Below are 6,525 nucleotides of genomic sequence, written 5' to 3' on the forward strand. Positions count from 1 at the left end.
AAAATAATGTTGTCCATGACCCATCACAGATATGTCTATATAGTTGCTGTTCCTTCTACTACCCCCTGATGCCTTTTCTTCTATTCTAGACTTCTTTTCTTTTTTGAAAAATTTTTGGTTGTAACCCACAAACAAATAAGTTGATTTCACCATCATTGTGGGTCATAATTTAGTTTGAAAAATACAGTACTGATGTGGGAGTCCCCTCTGTATGCTGTGATTACCACTAATGAATAAAGAAACTGCTTTGGACCTATAGCAAGGCAGAACTTGGATAGGCAGGGAAAGCTGGACTGAATGCTGGGAGAAAGAAAGGCAGAGACAGAGAGCCACCATGGAGCCACAGCCAGAGTCAGACATGCTGGAACTCTAGCCTGTGAGCCACAGCCATGTAGAGATACACAGATTAATGGAGATGGGTTAAACTGAGATGTAAGAGTTAGCCACTAAGAAGCTAGAGCTAATGGGCCAAGCAGTGATCTAATGAATAGTTTCTGTGTGATTATTTCAGCTCTGGATAGCGGGGGAACAAGTAGCACTCCCTACTCCAACACTGTACCAGACACTTTTTTCAGTAGGTTTTCTTTCCTGAGCTAGGGATTGCTCTGGCTTTTGAGGTAGTCATTCCTTAGAGAAGGAAGCCAATTCTATGTTCTCATGACTGAGAAGGGGTCAATATGGAGGATTCCAGAGCTGTGCTCAGCAGAACCAAATTTGGACCCATGTCAGTTCTATGACATTGACCACAGAGAAAGCATTGATACCATGGTGATGGGAAAATATTAGCGTCATTGCTTTTCTCATTTGGTTTTTCTCTTAGCCAGTTAGTTAACATATTTACTAGTACAGAATTGATTCTAATACTGCTCCTTCTGGTCACAAACTGTATTGTGAAGCTCTGGCATCAGCCTCCTCATTGATGAAATACCCTGAAAACGCCTACTTCACTGAGGGAGGGGAAAATATGTATTCATGGAGTCCTCTTTGGTGAGCAGGAAGGACAGCAGCTACCAGAAGGAAACCAAAATACAAATAACCTGTTTTCTGCCCAATAGGATTTGACAGATGAAGTCCCCAGACTCCACCACCTTTTGTCATCCCCACCATTGCTGGTTGTGTGAAAACAGAATCATCTCCTATATGAAAAGACACGATTTGCAGAAGGGTGGTGAGAAACAGAAGAAATGGAGAAAGGCCAGAGTGCTGTAAATTGGAGCCAGACACAGAGAAGAGTAAATTTGTTTTGCTCATTTAGTTGGTTTCTCTCTGGCAAAAAATGGCAAGGAAGTATTGCAAATCAATGGCCTGCCAGTGTAAGCTTTCCATCCAGGTAACGAGAGAGAGAGAGAGAGAGAGAGAGAGAGAGAGAGAGAGAGAGAGAGAGGGGAGAATTCTACTAAATGAGAATTGTGAGTCACTAACTCTCAAGCGTCTAGTGCAAAGGCTTTATAGTCTCCAAAGCAATCCAGTCCCCAGTCCTGATGGCCCCTCCACATGACAGATGTCTCTTCCTGGTGCCTATATAGGACACTGAGACTGAGGAAGTCTGGGACCCTGTGCAGTCGTTGCTCTTGGACGCCACATAGACAAAGCCCATACACAGGGATGTGTTTTAGTTTCTGGTTGTGTATGTAACAGTATTAAAACATCAGTAACTTAAGTAATTTACTCTTATCTTACAGTTGTAGAGGTCAGAGGATCTGCCTGCAACTGCTTCATTGGAAAAACAAGTGTACCATTATCTATCTATCTATCTATCTATCTATCTATCTATCTATCTATCTAAAGATATATCTATAGTTCTATGGGTGTATAAATGGATCTATAGATGTTTACCCTTCAGAGAATGGGTATGATACTGTTGACCTATTTGTACACTCAGCTTTTTAAAAAATGGGTCCTAGCCGGGCGGTGGTGGTGCACACCTTTAATCCCAGCACGCGGGAGGCAGAGGCAGGTGGATCTCTGTGAGTTCGAGGCCAGCCTGGTCTACAAGAGCTAGTTCCAGGACAGGAACCAAAAGCTACGGAGAAGTCCTGTCTTGAAAAATCCAAAAAAAATTAAAAAATTAAAAAATAAAAATGGGTCCTAGAGATCTATAGATCTATCTATCTATCTATCTATCTATCTATCTATCTATCTACCTATAGATGTCTATAGATCTATTTCTCTACCTACCTATCTATAGATATCTATAGATCTATCTATTTATAGATCTATAAGTAGATAGATAGATAGTATAATGATGCACTTGTTTTTATAGATATTTTTAGATCTACTTATATGCCTATAGATCTATAGCTATATCTCTATATAGATATAGATAGACATTCTTTTGGGAACTTCATAATGCATATAAAGCATTTGGATCATATTCACTTCCAATACTCCCCTAACTCCTCCAGACCTACTCATTTCTCCCACCACCTCCCAACTTTATGGTTTCTTTTTCCCCCGCTCCAGAAACCATCAACTGTCAATAGCTCTTTAGCTAGAGGTGGAGGTTCATGGCCTACTCCCTGACCAATGCTAGAATGTTGACTGGTTTGAGCTCATGCACACAGCTGCAGCTACTGTGAGTTTGTGGAGCACAGAAGTCAGGTCCAGAAGACAGTGTTTGGCTTGGATCCTCCCCTATCTCCACCTCAGTCTTTCTGTTCCTCTACTAAATGGTCCCTGAGCCTCAGGGGAGGGCTATGATATACTTGACTCATTTTTATACCCAACTTTTTTTTAATGAGTCCTGGAGATCAAAGTTAGATCCTTGTACATGCAAAGCAAGCACTTCACTTACTGAGCCATCTACTCAGCCTTTCCTCCCTTCTTTTAATGCAATGACCCTTGTACTTAGATTGGACTCACTTAGATAACCCACGATCCTCAGGCGTAGGTCAACTGATAAAGTAACAACCCTACGGTTCCATCTGCAATCATGACCCCACCTCTTGTCATTTAACATAACATAGTCACAAGTTCCTGAGATCCGGACATGGACATCTTTGGGGTTGAAATATTATTCTGTGTGCCTCGATGGCTAACATTTCTTGGGCAGTTTTCTTTTTCCTTTTTTTTTTTCTTTTTTTGTTTTGTTTTGTTTTTGGTTTTTGGTTTTGGTTTTAGTTTTTTGAGACGGGATTTCTCTGTGTCACAGCCCTAACTGTTCCAGAACTAGCTCTTGTAGACCAGGCTGGCCTCAAACTCACAGAGATCTATCTGCCTCTGCAGGCATGCGCCATCATCTCCCAGCTCTCTTGAGCATTTTTTAAGGGCCCGATACAGTAATAAGCAGGCTACTTTTAGAAATGCATTTAAGCTCATCGTAGCCATAATCCATAATGGTTTATAAATGAGGAAAGTGAGGCAAAGAGAAGACGAGATAAGAGGAAGGGCTAGGCTAAAGGTCAAGCATTCATCTCCCAGAACTCATATTCTTATCATAATCAGAGTTATTTAGGGATGGATGAATGACTGAATTCTATTTGATTTCATTCTTTGAAGATCTAGAATCCCTGTTAGGATGGGGCAGTTTTTCGGGTCTACCAGTTTCGGATGCGCAGACCAAAAAATGTTCACGGTTGCCTGATGCAGAAGCTCACTTCCTTGAGCATTGCTCACAGAGGGTCATATACCCTTAAATTCACAGATTTATAGCCATTAGGACCCACAAATGTGGTCTCTGGTCTGAGCCACCTTTCTCCTTCTGCTGTAGCTACTGTCTTACAGACATGTCTCAGAAAGGTCAAGCCAAATTCTCCTGCAGGGCCTTTCTATTTGCTATATCCCTCCCCTGGATTTTCTCCTCTGTTCACGCCAACTTCAACCATCACTTGTTACATAACCTAAGGATGACCTTTCATGTCTGCTCCTCCTGTTTCTCTCTCCTGAGTTCTATAATTACAGCCCTGCACCACCTCGAGTTGTATCTGCAAAGCTGGGGATCAAACCTGATTGTTTTGTTTAATATCTTGGTGGACAGTCAGGCCTGAAATTTTCCTACTTCTCTTTGCTTTTCAAATCTCAGAATGATGAACAAAAGGTGTCAGAAGGGGAATTGCACTTGAGGGGAGAGGAACATTTTACCGTGAGGCTACTTTTATACTGTGTGCACAAAGGAGCCAGAGGAAATAATCAGGGCCCAGAAGACAGGAGCCATTCGTTAGCCATACGATCTTCAAAAAGAGGGTAAAGAAACTCCTGACTGTGGGGGCTGGCTAAGCGTTTGAGTATTCACAATCCTATTGCAGAGCTGTTTGTCTTATCTTCAGTCCCCAGGCAAGAACGCAGAGGAGTCTAGACAGGACGAAACTGGCCCGAAGTCCAAACGAAAGAGCCAAATTCTATCAGCCCGCGTAACACAGTTCATCAGTCACTCCTTGCTGTACCTCTATCGGGAGATTTGAAAAGTAGGACAATGTTGAAGAGATTGGCCAACCACGAGAAGTGAGGGAGCTATTTTCAAACAGAATCATTCTATCTAGAAGAGCACATGAGACAGAAACGAAGAATTGGGGTTCTGTGACCAGAAGCTTCTACTTTCACAATTGTTGAGAGAACTCTTTTTCTCCACTGGACTGACTTAGAACTTTTGTCAAAAAAAAAAAAATCAACTGGCCTATGTCAAGTAATTTCTGGACTGCAGTCTGTCTTATAAATCTATTGGTTTATGTTGATGCAAATACCGTGCTGTCCTGATGGCTGTTGCTTTGTGATAAGTTTTGAAATCAAGAATTGCAAGACTATGGGGCTCTATTTTCTCTTCCATCATTGCTTTGGCCCTTCCGGGTCTTTTGAATTTTTATAGACATGTTGGCATCAGATCATCAGCTTTTAAGAAAACAAGTTTCATGCAGTGATTTTGATTGTCTTGAATTTGAAAGTACTGCCTTAATTACATCAAGTCCCCAAGTCCATGAACATGGTATATTTCTCAGTTATGTATGTCTTCTTTAATTTCAGTTTTGTGAACTTGTTGCTAGGTTTTTAATATGCCGAGCATTTTTCCCTATGTAATAGTTTTTAGATGGCTGCTGTAAATGTTATATTACTTCAATTCCAATTTCCAGTTGTTTATTACTATATGGAAATCCAGTAAATGTCTATATTTTGAGTTCAGGTGCTACAACCACATAAACCACATCTGGATTCTCCTTTTTTGTCGCTTCGTAGCATTTCCCACATAAGTGATATCTATGCAAGTAGAGACAGATTTTTGAGACAGTGTGTTCAAGAAGTCCACATTAGATAAACTTCAGAATATTGGAGTAAGATAGAGGGACAGTCTAATATGGAAATGGATGAATTTTTCAAGTTCCCCTCTGGGTAGCAGATTCAACCATCTGGGAGCTTCATAAGGCTAACATCCGCATGGATTGATATTCCATTAGTACTGGCTGAGAGTTGAGCACAGATCACATGATTATGTCTATTCACCAATGTTAGGAGCCTAAATGAGGGCTTATTGAAGGCAAAAATATGCAGCCTCGGGGTAGAAAATGTTCAAAAATTCATCTATGTGCATCCTTCTCTCCCTCTGACACCCGCCAAGTCTGCCCTGGTCTTCCAGAGTCTCACCTTGCCTCCTTCTCCCTGCACCACTGAGTCGGTATACGTCAAAACGTAGATGACACCAGGCGAGGTTCTCCCCTGGGAACAGAGCGAAGTCTGAAGGTCCCCATGGCAGAGCAGTCCTCCTCACCTGGTCTGTCCCGTTCGCCCCCCCCCCGCCCCCCGTGCTGGTCAAGTCCATGCCAAGGCTTTCCTCTGGCCAGCTTCCTCCCACCCACAGTGAGCCTCTCCTCTCTCAGCTCTTCATTACCCGGTCAATTCTCGTCAGGTCTCCTTGAGGCCTTCTGAACGTTCCCACTGACCTAACCTCCATTCTCAGAGCGCCTAGCCTCTTCCTGACCTTGAACTCAGTTTGCCATTTGACACTTACAAGATGACACACCACAAGAGCCTGGGGCATTGCTAGCTTGTTTACTTCCCGTTTTGTGGGACAAGTAGTGGGCACTGGGTGAACGGCTGGGACCGTGTTTCATTTCTGTGTTCATACTTAGGTATGGCCACTCCCCAGCCCCAGCCTTTATGAACACTCTTATGACACATCTTGAGTTTCTCTTCCTTTAAAAAGTTAGTTCAGACCTTTGGCTTCGTGCTAAAAAATCTTCCCAAGAGATTCTAGACAATACAGATGTCCAGTCCACTACAAACACTCGAAATCCAAGTTTCTGGGGGTAAGGGCCCAGCATTTGCCTATGGGGTTCTCCAGAGAATTCCGATGTGTCTCAGGGACTGAGAACTGCTAACAGAAGAAAGGTTGTTTCCGTCCACCAGGTGTTAGGTGGACTCACACGGAAAGGCCAAGTTGTAGAACACTGTCCTCTGATGTTGACGATCACCACAACTTTCACCAGGAGAGCTGGGGCCACACAAAGATCCTCAAGGTCAGAAGAAGGGACCGAGGAGGATCCTTACACCCTTCCCTGAGAGCCCAGCCGCTCTCTCCCTCCCGTGCATACTTCCCGG

This window comes from Chionomys nivalis, chromosome 1, assembly GCF_950005125.1.
Source record: "Chionomys nivalis chromosome 1, mChiNiv1.1, whole genome shotgun sequence".
In the NCBI taxonomy this organism is placed as follows: Eukaryota; Metazoa; Chordata; class Mammalia; order Rodentia; family Cricetidae; genus Chionomys; species Chionomys nivalis.